Source organism: Panthera leo, chromosome A2 (assembly GCF_018350215.1).
Source record: "Panthera leo isolate Ple1 chromosome A2, P.leo_Ple1_pat1.1, whole genome shotgun sequence".
In the NCBI taxonomy this organism is placed as follows: Eukaryota; Metazoa; Chordata; class Mammalia; order Carnivora; family Felidae; genus Panthera; species Panthera leo.
In genome coordinates this window covers 58,165,362-58,178,478 of record NC_056680.1, presented here as the reverse complement: position 1 = coordinate 58,178,478, position 13,117 = coordinate 58,165,362, and the positions used below count along the sequence as shown (strand labels likewise).

The window sequence follows — 13,117 nt, the reverse complement described above, 5'->3', positions numbered from 1 at the left end:
TTGATTCATCTGTCTGCCTGACTTCCCTGTGCCTGTGTCCAGGCTGCTGGACACTATTGGAAACATCAGACACCCACAGACGGGTGCCGTCATGGGTGCCCTGGGAAATGGTAGACGCTCCCTCACCACCCATACTCGAACGCCCACAGGGTCCTGGCCTCCTTGACATTGCTTCCCTCCATCCCCACTGTCTCCCCTGTGGTGGGCTGGATAATGGTCCCAAAGATGTCCATGTCCTAATCTGCAGAACCTGGGAATGTCACCGGACACTGCAGGCGTGATTAAGTTAAGGATCTTAAGGTGGGAGCATAGCCTCGCTCACCCAGGCGCGCCCAGCATCTCCACAAGGTCTTTTTTTTTTAATTTTTTTTTAATGTTTATTTATTTTTGAGACAGAGAGAGACAGAGCATGAATGGGGGGGGGGGGGGGCAGAGAGAGAGGGAGACACCGAATTGGAAGCAGGATCCAGGCTCTGAGCCATCAGCCCAGAGCCTGACGCGGGGCTCGAACTCAGGAACCGTGAGATCGTGACCTGAGCTGAAGTCGGACGCTCAACCGACTGAGCCACCCAGGCGCCCCCACAAGGTCTTTACAAGGCAGGAGGGTCAGAGTCAGAAAAAGGTTATGTAATGACAGAAGCGGAGGTCGGAATGATGAGCTCTCCAAAGGAAGAGGCCACACGCCAAGAATGCTAGCAGCCTCCAGGTGCTGGAAAAGGCAAAGAAACAGATTCTCCCCAAGAGCTTCTGGAAGGAATGCTGGCACCTTGATTTGGGCCCCGTGAGACCCATCTCAAACCCGTGACCTCCGGCACGGTGAGATAATAAATCTGTGTCGTTTTCAGCCACCGCGTTGGTGCTGATTTGTTTCAGCCACGAGAAGAAACTAACACATCCTGCCTGAGGTCAGAACCACCTTCTCCCACCTGGTCTACCACACCAGCTGCTGTAAGCTACTTTTGTATACAGCTGCCAGAGGACCTTTCCAAAGCCCAGACTGACCATATCAACACTCTGCTTATGATCAGTGGTTCCCATCACCTTCAAGCTTAAGTTCTGTAGTTTGGCATTGAGGAACTTTGTGACCTGGCACCACTGGCCGTCCTCGGCCCACTGCTTGTCACTGGTCGTGTCTTAAGGAGGACACTTGCGACTGTAAAGGACATAATGCCATCTCCCGCAGGCTTAAATGAAAAGAAACTACTGGCTCACGTGCCAGAGAAGCCTTGGGGCCTCAGGCATAGCTGGCTCAAGGAATACTGCCAAGAATCCATCTCTTACCACTTCTGAGCTACACTTCCCTGGGTTGGCTTCATCTTCAGGCAGGCTAGACCCTCTTGGTGGCAAACACAGCCCTCAGCAGCTTCACTTACTTGCTTCCACCAGCTGAGCTACCCTGGCGGAAGGAGTCGTTTTCCACCGTAGCGCCAGCAAAATTTCAGAGCTGACATACGTTGACAGTGATTGGCTCTCCTTGAGCCATGTGCCCGCCTCCCAACCAATGACTGTAGCTAGAGAGATGTAGGTCTCTCATTGGCTAGGACTGAGTCATGTGCCCATTCGTGGACGCGGGGGCAGAGCGAGGCCCTCCAGAGCCTTTAAGACTGAGGGAAGAGTGGGCTCCAGAAGGAAAGCCGGAATAGTTGGAAGAGGAATAAATGCTGAGTGGGCAGGAATGACAGGTGAGCCCAGTGGCCTCTAATACACCACATACCCTCTTTACAGCCTTCCAATCTTTTCTGCCCCCAATGTCCGTTGCCTCCCCTCTCCACCGCCTGCCTCCTCCAGGAAGCCCCTCTGACTCTCAGACCTGGCGAGCCACCTCTTTGGGGGCCTCACAGCTCTGGGGTTCTCCCCATCTGTCCAGCACACACCGACGCTCTGCGGTAGTAGCTAACTCCACTGGTCTGTCTCCCACCCTTAGTGGCAAATCTGACAGTAACCAACATTGAGTACTGACCATGTGCCAGGCACTACCCAGAGTGCTTCGTGGGTTTTTAGCGTATTCGACCCATTCAACACCCTTAAGAGGAATTCCCCAGTTGAGCGCTAAAGACCGAGGCACAGCCAAAATGTTCAAGGGAACCTAGGCTGCCTGGTGTAGACTATGCTCTCCACCTTGATGCCGGAGCCCTCTCTGTGGGCCACAGGAGAGCAGAAAGTTAAGTTTGGGTCACCTCTGGGTCCCCAGTGTGAGCTCTGAATGCCACTCTGCCCTTACAGAACGCTAAAGAGCACAGGTTCAAGGGTCTGGGGGCTCTGACTCTTTGAGCCATTGAGCACAGTTCATAATATTCCCTCAGCACAATTTCCTCATCTGTAAAATGGGATGACAACAATCCCTACCTTGTAGGACTGAAGCAAGGATGAAAGGAGATAATGCTTTAGCCCTTAGCACAAAACCTGGCATGAGACATAGCTTTCAAAATGTTAGCCTCCTGATGCTGAGGACAATGTTACAAGCGAGTTGAGCCTCTGATGTGCTGGGGGGGATGGGAGAGTGGGGAGGGCGTTTCTCCCTTCCCCCATACAACACACAACCAGACAAAGTGGTAGTCAGGGGGACTTGGGCCTTTTCTAGTTCTGTTTAAAACCCCTGCCACATCCTCCAGGAGCCGAGGTTTTGATACCTGGCTCTTCTCAGAAGACAGTGCCCCAAGTGCAGGAGAAGCTGGTCCCAGGCTGTGGTTGCCATGGAAACCATTGAATGTAAATTTCATTTTCTGCCTTGCCCAGCTAAGCTATTGATTCAGCAAGAGGGAGAGAAATTGGGAGCAGGTTCCCTCCCAAAGTGAAACAGAAAGCGCAGACCCAAAGTGAAAATGGAAGGAAGTGTGGTCAGGTGGAGTGAAACCTAGTTGGAGAAAAGATGGGACTGTGCTCACCTGCCAGGGTGGGTTAGCAGGGGCCATGGGGGATCTCTCCACTTGCATGAACCTGATGGCTCAGGTAAGCAACACTCGAGGCATCAGACCCCAGCGCCCAAGACAGGCTCTAGCTCTGTGAGCGGGGGCAAGTGGCTGAACCTCTCTGAACCTGTTTTTTTTTTTTTTTCATGTGTAAAAAAAAAAAAAAGTGTATAAAAATTGTCACTCAAAAGGCTTGTCGTGGGGACATCATCACCCCTGCATCCTACAGCCTCTCCTGGCATGCTCTCCTTTCTAGCCTGAAATTCCTCCCATTGTTGTCACCAGTGACTCCAGCACCCAAGGAAGGAGAAGAATGTTTTCCCAGGAAGCTTCTGTGGAAAAGTCTGAGTTTGCCTATGAAACGAGGTAAGAGGAAGACTCTGCAGAGAAAGACACGGGACACGTAAGTTTGGACGGAGTAATCTGGAGTGGAAATCTGGAACCAAGAGTGCTGTAGGAGAAGTGGGCCATAGCAGTGTCAGTGTCGGGGGGACAGAACAGCCAGCCCAAACAAATCCGGGTCTGGAGCGCCCTTCCCCACAGTGGGTGCTGTGCCCGCCTGACGCTGGTTCTCTCCGAGAGGGACTACCCAGGGTTCCCGAGCTGCAGCAGGGGTGGTGCAGGCTTATCCAAGTCCTGGGGCTGTCAATACTGCTCCCTGGGGGTGATCCAGGGCAGCCCGGGCCCCCGACATGCCAAGGGTGCCCTGTCACACGCAGTCCTGGCGGCTGTACCCGCAGAAACACTAATTGGGAAGTGAGACAAGCGGAGTGCCTTTAATGAGCTACCTTGTTGTAACTCTAACGGGTTGGCGTTATTTACAGAGATTCTGCTAATGAGGTGCCTGTCGGAGGGGGAGCCCGCGATGGGGGCAGGGGAAGGAAGGCCTCCCAGCCTGAGGGAAGAGGCAGGATTCAAAGGGAAGAGGGAAGGAAGCTCACTTTTGCTGAGCGACTGGGGCCAGAGGCCCTTATCCATGTGATCTCACACATCGCCAGAGACCCAAGAGGTACGGGTGAGGTGTGCAGGGGAAGGAACATGGCAGAGCCACACAGGAAGTCCAGTCCAGGCTGCTCCTGAGCCTGACCCCTGCGGGACCTGCAGCAGGCAGGCAGGAGGCAGGTCCGCCCTGAACCTTCCCGAGGTGGCCACGCCCACCCAGCCCTCCAGGTGCCTCTGGACTGTAAGAGATTGGCCCAATAGGGTAGTTCCCCCGCCCCTGCCCCGCCCCTGACTCTTCTCCGGAGATAACACGCCCCGCTCCCTGGGGGAAGTGGGGATCTATTCCTGGTGGGGGCCAGGGTTCTCTCAGCCACCCCTGAAGGCCCTCCTTCCCTCAGGTCAGGTGGCCTAGAGCTCTGAGCTCTGCCCCCAGCAGGAGAGGAGTTTGCTCTGCATTTTCCACACTCTTGCAGCCCATCTTCCTTAGATAGGTGGGAATGGAATTGGCAGCCGTTTAACCGGGCTCTGACTCAGCCAGAGCTAGGGGCGGGGCTCAGGCAGCGTCAGTGGCTGGGCTCAACCTCGATCCAGAAGATTGTCAGTCTGGGGTTTAGAGTACCACTCTGTGGCTGAAAATAAGGAGCTATAAGGACTGGAACCATTGGTCTTAGTTTTTCCACCTGCGAAATGGGATTACTAACATCTGCCTTTCCGGAAGGTCATCGGATCCTGAAAGAATGCATGAAATCGCTTTGCAAACTGTAAAGTGCCCAACCCCGGCCTTATTATCGTTTTTATTAGCAGTGGGCGTGTGGGTGCCGACGTCCTCCACCCTGTGAGGGTCACTCCGCTGGCTCATCCTCCCATCCTGCTGGGCCCTGCGCTCCCCTCTCCCCTTCTCTATTCTCATTGCCACATCCCCTCTCCTCTCCTACTACCTGTCAAGATTGGCATCTCTTTAATTATAACGTCTGTGTGTTTCTTTAGGAGCCGTGTAATTCTTCCTGACAGCCACCTATTTAAAATGAAAGTCAAACACTCAGAATTTTGTTTAAGAGTTGAGTCTTGGGGAGAAAATGCATTAATTGCTAAACGTTGCTAATTTCACTCTGATGTGGTAACAAAAAGAATGAATCTCCATACATACACACAAGAGGACCAATGAAACCAGCGTTGGGGCAAGGACGGCAGTCAGAATGTCAGAGCCAGAGGTCCGTCTCAGAGCTTGTGCGGCGAAACCCCTCCCTCATTTCACAGATGAGGACACTGAGGTCCAGAGAGGTTAAGTGACTTGCTGAAGGTTGCCCCAGCCTAGGCGGCAGGTCCAAGGCTGACTGACGCCCGCAGGCTTGAGTGGCCTCCATGCAGCAGCTGTTGATCCCGGGGAACCAGAAGCCGCGCGTTCCTTCTGCATATCAGCACTCAGGCCATCTGGGGTGCTGCCTGCCCTGCAGGGCTGCTGTGTTTCAAGTACTGCCTGCCGGGGGTCCTTGTGCCGGACAAGCGGCCTGCAGAGACCCTCCTCGGAGGCTGGAGATCTGTGCCTCGGTAACCAGGACAGTGGGCACAGACCCACTGAGCCACCATCTGCGACAGCTGAGCTGTGAGACACAGGTGCCAAGGGCCATTGTCGGCGAGCAAGACCGCCGTCCGTGGGCCAGAGCCGGGGAGAGTGCCCAGCTGGGCAGGCAAGGCAGCTTGCGTGGGCTCCAGCCCTGGTCTAAGGTGCCTCTGCAGCCTCCTGGTGAAGAAAGGCTGCTTGGCCGGAAGCCGTGGGTGTGTGGGCCCCACTGTGAGTGGATGGAGCATTATTTCTGAACTCAGACGGCTGTCGGTTCAAATCCCTTCTTCGCGGGGCACACGCGGTGAGCTGTTTCAACCTCTCTGTTTCTGATCCTGCCTCTGGCCAGTGTGATTCACAGCATTGATCAGGCAGAGTTTGGGGGCCGAGTGAATGTGTGCTACGTGCCAGCCCAGGCTCCACAAAGGTGGCCGAGGCTTAGACCAGCAAGCACAAAACAGGGGCCCGGGGGCCTTGCTCAGCCACAGACGTCTTTGCAGGCCTGCATGTGCAGTTCTACAAATGTGATTTGAAGGCACCCTGGCCAGGGCCTGAGCTCCCTGTATGTCCTGAACCCACCGCCCCACGTGGGCTCACAGCCAGCCACTTCATTCGTGTGACTCTCCTGATTTTCCAGGCCTGAAGGGATCCTTTCTGTCTCACGCCAAAAGATGCTTGTTCACCTCCTCTCCCGCTCCCACCAAAGCGCCATGTCTTTTCCATCCCAGCTCTGGTAACATGGCCAGACCACGTCCAGTTTCCCACTCAACTGGGAGCACCTGGAGGGCAGGGGCCATGTTGTATCCCTACGTGAGCAGACGTGGGCTCCAGGAGATGCGGTCATGCAACAAACTGGGGTTGCCTCTAGGCTCCAGGGACATAGCTGTGAATAATTTTGAGAAGGGCCAAACCTGGGCTTATGCCAGTGGGAGAGCTGAACAATTGCATAAATCAGCAAGATTTGTAAGAAGAAGAAGGTAAAAAAAAAAAAAAAAAAGTAATAAGGTGATGCACTTGAGCAGCGAGTGAGTGAGTGAGTGAATAAAGGAGCAAATAGTAAGAATGGAAATTTCAATTTAACAACACAGGGACACTGCATAGCCCCAAACAGGAAGAAAGGGGAACCAGGCTCAGTGAGGAACTGAACCTTCAAGCTGAATGGTTCAGCTCATTCTTTTTATCCACAATTTGGCCCCTTGTGCCCACCCCCACTGCTACCTCCCTGGACCAAGTTCTCATCTTCTCTTGCCCACACTATTGCAGTAGCCTCATGGCTGCTGTCCCCTATCCTGCCTCTGCTCCCTCTGTAGTCAGCTGCCAACACAGTAGTCACAATGTGAAAGTCAGAATCATTCCTCTATGCAAAACCCTAAGAGCCCTCACATCATTCTAAGGGAAAGGCAAGGTCTTTCCATGTCAGGCCCTATGTGACCAACCCGAGCCCCAGCACCTCCTTGTCCTCTTTCCTTCCTCACTCTGCTCCAGTCGCAGCGGTCTCCTTGTGGTTCCTGGAAATGCCAGGAACATTCCTGCCCCAGGACCTTTGCACATGTGGTGCCTCTGCCTGGAATGCTTTCCCCTCAGATAACCACAACAGCTCCTGCCTTCATTCTTTTAGGTGTTTGCTCAAGTGTCGTCATCTCAGTGAGACCTTCCCTGGCCATGCTATCTGAAATGCCAGCACCCCCTCGCACTTGTTACTCACCCCTGCTTTATACTTCTTTCTTAGTGGCTATCATCTTCTGATCTATTATATATTTGGCTACCTTATCTTGTTTATCATTTGGCTTTCCCAGGGATTTCTATCTGATCCATTCACCCCAACATCTAACATGGTGCCTGGCACACGGAAACTCCATAAATTGGTGTTGGAAAAATAAGTGATCTTAACAATGGGTTAACAGAGGGGCCCAGGCAGGGAGGGAGCAAGTCGCAGCATGACACCGGAATTCCCAGGGAGCCGGAGGAACAGTTGCCTCTCACCTTCTGTTTCCTCCACTCCAATGGAGTGTCAGAAGCTGGGTTTCTCCATGAATGGGGACTGACTCAGCATGGAGGAGGTGGCCACCAGGGAGCAGGCTCACTGAGATGTGGGCATGAGGGCATCTTTCTGGGGAAAGGCAGCCACCTGCCCTGTCTGCCATCCCACAGAACCCCCAGCCCCACCTACCTGAAATTTCCTCCTGTCTACACAGCAACCCCACTTTGAGATGGGAGGAGGGGCAGTTTAGTAGTTCCAACCTCCTCCTTCCCCGCCTCCCCCCAACCGGGCGCTGCTGGGACCCTTGGTAACTGCAGCCTGCACTCCTGTTGCCTGAACCAAGTGACCAGTCTGCTACCTTGGGATCCTTCCTTGGCTGCTCATTGCCCTCACAATCAAGTTCCAAGTCCTTAGCTTTCAGAGCCCCTGGACCTGTCCCTCACGGTCTCTCAGGTCCCGCTGCTCCTGGGCAAGCCTGGAACTCTGCCCGTGTCTTGCAGGTCCTGAGAGAAAGCCTGTGGCTCACTGCCCCTGAGCCTACACACCTGCTGTGCCCCAGCCAGAATGCTATGTCCATCCTAGTTGAAGCTCACGCAACACCAACATTGACCACACTAATACTAGCTGGATCAGACAGTGCTGAAGCTGACAGCTCAGGTTCAAGTCCCATTTCTGCCATCTCCTAGCTGACAGCCTTGGGGAAGTCACCCAACTTCTCTGTGCTCAGTCTCCCCATCTATAACAGGAGCATACTACTGCTCCCCACTTTTAAGTATGGTGAGGAAACAACACAAGATCATGCCTGGCCTGACTGGTGTCACGATAAGCAAGCAAATGCTAAAAGGCGCAAGGAAGGGGAGGAGGGCGAAGCGTCAACCACTGTGCGTTGAGTGCCACACACACAACATCCTATTCTAATCCACTCAGGAGCCCGGTAAAGAACATACTATTATTGCTCTCATTTTCCAAATAAGAAACAGGGCTGTACCTGGGGTCTTCTCAGCCCCCTGCAGAGAAGGGTAAGGGATACACCAGCTCAGAGGAAGAAAAACTATCTAAAAGCAGTTGTCTTTTCGATGTGTCTACTGCCAAGTTTCTGCTGCCAGACTTATTTTAAAACTTATTTATTTATTTTGAGGGAGAGAGAGAGAGAAAGCATGAGTCAGGGAGGGGCAGAGAAAGAGGGAGAGAGAGAGAATCCCAAGCAGGATCTGTGCTGTCAGCTCAGAGCCCCACGCCAGGCTTGAACCCAGGATTCATGAGATCACGACCTGAGCCAAAGTCGGACACTTAACCAACTGAGCCGCCCAGGCGCCCCTCTGCCAGACACTTTAAGTGCAGGACCTCACATCCTCAAGACAGCCGTCTGGTAATTTACAGATGAGGCCATCGAGGCCTCAGAGACTCGCCTGGGATTGCCCGGCGTGCAAGCGGCAGGTCTGGCTGGCTCCAGACGCTGTGGTCTTTCTGGAATAGTGTCCCAGCCGTGGAACTGCACCGCTGGCTCGGCTCTCCCTTCCCGAGAGAATCTGTCCGGAGGAGAGGAGTGAGTTGACGGTGTCCAGCCTCTTGGCCTTCAGAACCCACCGAGGCAGTAGGACGAGGCCACACTCCACGAGCCAAAGGCAGAGTGCAGCAGTGGCACTGGGGACTGGCCATTTCTGATCAATGCAGGGCACCTCTGCGGGGGTCTGTCTACAGGGAGTTCCCCGCTAGGCTGGTAAGACTCTCCCAGAGCTGTGCTGCAGGCGAAGGCCTCTCGCCCTCTCTCGCTCCTCTCAGAAGGCTCAGAGCTGCACTGGGGTCTAGGGCTCTTCCACCATGCGTGCTCCTTCCCTCCCTTTCCACGGGCACCCCCTGCAATAAATCCCTTGCACTTCTCACCCCTTCGTCTTGGCCTCGGGTTTCCAGGGACCCCAGCTGACACCACACATCATCTTTCACCCACACTGGAAGGAAGACTCCTCAGGTACGGAGTCATGCACGGAACAGCAGATGAGGGTGGGTACACAGTGCTTCTGTGATCCCAAGAGTAGAGGGGCCCCTGATGTCCGGAGTCTGGAGCCTTCTGGCCAGGAGCACAGCAGCTTTTCCCCCTTCCTCAGGGGAGAGCAAGCAGGCTGAGAATCAGAGTTAGTGCCCTTGTACCACCTCCTTAGGCTCTCTGGGCTTCAGTCTTCCTCATCTCTTAAACAGGCATGCTGATACCTAAGCCACCACATTGTCTTGAGAACCACAGAAAGCACTTGCATTTAAAAAAAAAAAATTTTTTTAATTTATTTTTGAGAGAGCGAGACAGCATGAGCGGGGGAGGGGCAGAGAGGGAGGGAGACGCAGAATCCGAAGCAGGCTCTAGGCTCTGAGCTGTCAGCACAGAGCCTGATGCCGGGCTCGAACTCATGAGCTGTGAGATCATGACCTGAGCTGAAGTTGGACACTCCACTGACTGAGCCACCCAGGCACCCCTACACCTGCATTTTAAAGGTGGTAACCAAGAGTGTGGGCTTTGAGGTCCATCTCATTAGAATCTAGATGATCAGAGTCGGGAAAAGTCTTAGCCCCCTACCCTTTTATTATTTAGGTGGAGAACTGGGGACAAAGAGAGGGAAGAACCTTAGGCAGGAAGGGACCTCGAGGCCCTAGCAGAGGTGGACTCCTATCTCTTGGACCCACCCCAGAGTCCTGAATCGTTCCCATTCCCATGCTGGCTCTGACTTCAGCCACGGGCCACCCAAAATGTGTGTCCTAGCCAGATTTGCCCTGGCTCGCAGCCTCCCACCCGGTCCTCCCCGGGCAACTCTGGGGACTTGGTTACGGGAGAGGGAAACCCAAGTAAGACTCGGCGCCTTCATGAAGGCCATGGGCAGCCCGAGGGCTGTGTTTCCAGGAGACGCCTGCGCTGTGCCCTCTTCCACTGCTAAAGAGATCTCTGGGCCACCTCTTTAGAAGAGACAACCCCCAGAGACACAAAGCTAGGAATACCTCCGGACACAAAGAGAGGGTCCCCGCTGTGTGAGTCAAAGACGCAGACAACAGACGTGAGGTAGGCAAAGCGACTTGGAGGCAGAACAAGACACAGACAGACCCAGGGCAGAGAGGATGAGGTGCAAAACAGATGGAGTGGGAGAGACTGAGAGACGCAGAGAAATGGGGGAGGGGGGGCGAATGCCAAGGAAAGGCAGAGAGAGATGAGACCGGGGAAAGAGAGGGCCACAGACGACGCCAGAGTCTCGGGCGCTGCAGGGGCGGCCCGGAAGGGCTCCCAGAGCTGGTCTGAGCGCACCTGCGCCTGGGCCAGTGTCCGAGGTCAGAGCCCCCGGCCGCCCGCCCGCCGCTCCCCCAGCCTTTGTCCTGCGGCTGGAGCGCTTTCCCGTGGGCCGGGAGCGCCCCCTGCCGTCCCTAGAGGGTCCGACGGCAGAGAGCATTCAAACGTCGCACCCGGAGCCTTGCCGCTCCTGGGCGTCCACTGGCTGTGCAGGGGGACGCTGAGGCCCAGACAGAAGACAGCAGGGACGGGAGGGAACCTCAGCCAGCCGGCGCCAGCGCCAGGACCAAAATCTAAGCCTCTGCTTTGGTGCTTATTGTGCTGATGCCCTCCGGCCCTCTCAGGGGATAGTCTGAGTCCCAGAGGTGCTCCGGAGCGCGGGTGCCCCACCCGGGGAGGACGGCCGGAGTCTCCACCAACCGCTTCCTTGTCTGTTGTGCAGGACTCGGATGCCCACGTAGAAGGCAAGCAGCACAACCAGCGAACTGAACTGGCAAGTACTCTGAGGGCTTGTGACCCTGGCGAGGGGACACAGCTTCCAGCCAGCGAACCCCTCCCTCCCAGGAGGAGCCAGCACCCACCTTTGTCCAGTTTTCAGATTTTCCTAAAGAAGCCAGAAAACTTGGATTTTTATGGGAATACTCACGATTCAATAGCTTCTCAAAACGGTGTAGGGGGGAAAAATGTGTTTGGCCCACAAGCCACCCGCTGGCACTCTCAGCTAGGAGTGTCCTAAAATGCTCCCTCTCAGATTTCAGCCACCCCTCTGATTCGTGCTTTCTGTGGGTGTGTCCTTGAGGATTTTCTTCACTTAAATACATTTATCGAAAAAGGAAACCCTAAAAAAAAAAAAAAAGAAAAGAAAAAGGAAACCCTATATCCCTATTATAATTAGAAACCCAGTATCCGGCATGCCATAAAAGCCAGGTAACCTTAGACATAAAATAGGACCTTTAAAACTAAAAAAGTCTGGTTTTAATGACCATCTCACGTTACCACATTTGGTGGACAACCTCACCTGGGAACTGCTGATGGGTCACCTCTGACCTCAGGGTGGTGAGGATGGGCTGAAAAAAGGATTTTTCTAGGGCCCTGGGAATGGCTTCCAGGAGTCTGGGAGCCTAGAGAGACTACTCCATCGGTGTCACTGTCGCCGTCCACTCTCAGAGCCACAAAAGTGGAAGCCTGGGCGGGGGGGGGGGGGGCACGCATCCCCTCACAAATTAAAGCACAGAAGGCAGCAGAACTTGCCAGAGAGGAAGCAGGGAAGCAGGGAGACAGCACAGAGACAGTGCCTGAGACTTGGATCAAACTAGAACCTTCCCAGTGATTTCCACCGTGGAGGCTGATGACTTTGTTCCTTCCTCGCTGCTTCCTGTAGCGATCAGCTGCGAAGCTCCCATCATCTGGGACATGAGCGTAGGGGAGGAACAGGAAGCAGAAGGGAGAGAAGAGCTGGGGCCCATCCCGACAGCAGTGAAGGGGGAGAAGCAAATGTGTGAGCAAGAAGGGAGAAGTGGAATGGGGGCATCAAGGGGAGAGAGGAGGGTCTGGAGTTCTGTGCCTTGAAGGCAGATCTCCACAAGGTTCAGATCCCTAGCCAGCCAAGTGGCTTCTTGACACAAGTCGTTCTCCTGCTTCAAACCTTCCGGGAGCACCTCCCTTGGTCTGGGACCAAGACCAAACTCCACCTGTGTAGGAGGCCGCCCCCAGTAACTGTACTCAGCTGCCCATGACCTCTGTGCTCCCTAGCCCCCACCCCCAGCCCCACTGGTCTGCTCTCCTGGAGAACAGATTGCAGATGGGTCTGGAGAATATGAGTGGGAGTTAGCCATGTGAATCAGGCTGGGCGAAAGGGACAGGCTGCACCAAGGCGTGGAGGTGTGAAACAGCATGTCGTGTTCCGGGACTCGGTGAAGCCGGAGGACTGAGGCGAAAACCGGGAGGTGGACGTGACAGCAGATGAGCAGGGAAAGCCGGGCAGTGGCACCCTGGTACAGCCACAGAATATTAGGCAACCTATAAAAAATTTAATTAACTCTCCACCAATAGACTTAAAGGGATTTCTATACGGTATTGTTGAATGAGAAAAGCAATTTGAAGATAAGTGTGTATAATGCGATCCCATTTTTGTAAAACAACGGCCAAAATACTCTGTGAGTGCATACATATAGCTATATATGTCTGTATGGGATTTTGTTCACACAAAGAAAAATACAGAAGGCTACATACAGGGTTGTTAACATGGGTTTTCTTCTGGAAAACCTATTGTGGGGGAAGGAGAACCGAGAAAAAAAGGATACAAACTATAAAGACTGCCTTTCAAAAGATGTAGGACCACAGTTCTGATGTACATCCCCAACATCCACCTGTCAGCAAAGCCGGACACACGGGAGTGGTCTTTGCCCATCCCCGCTCCTCACCCCACGTATCAGCTCCTGTTTGGATGACAAGGACAT

At 54.1% G+C, this 13,117-nt stretch overlaps 1 long non-coding RNA gene across 1 annotated transcript; it reads left to right on the top strand.

Annotated features, from left to right (window-relative positions):
- The first annotated feature begins 1,598 nt into the window (after positions 1-1,598).
- Positions 1,599-5,229, top strand: LOC122213430. The gene is made up of 3 exons (XR_006199507.1): positions 1,599-1,682; positions 3,195-3,275; positions 4,839-5,229. It is a non-coding gene; the product is annotated as an uncharacterized LOC122213430 (long non-coding RNA).
- The last annotated feature ends 7,888 nt before the right edge of the window (positions 5,230-13,117 follow it).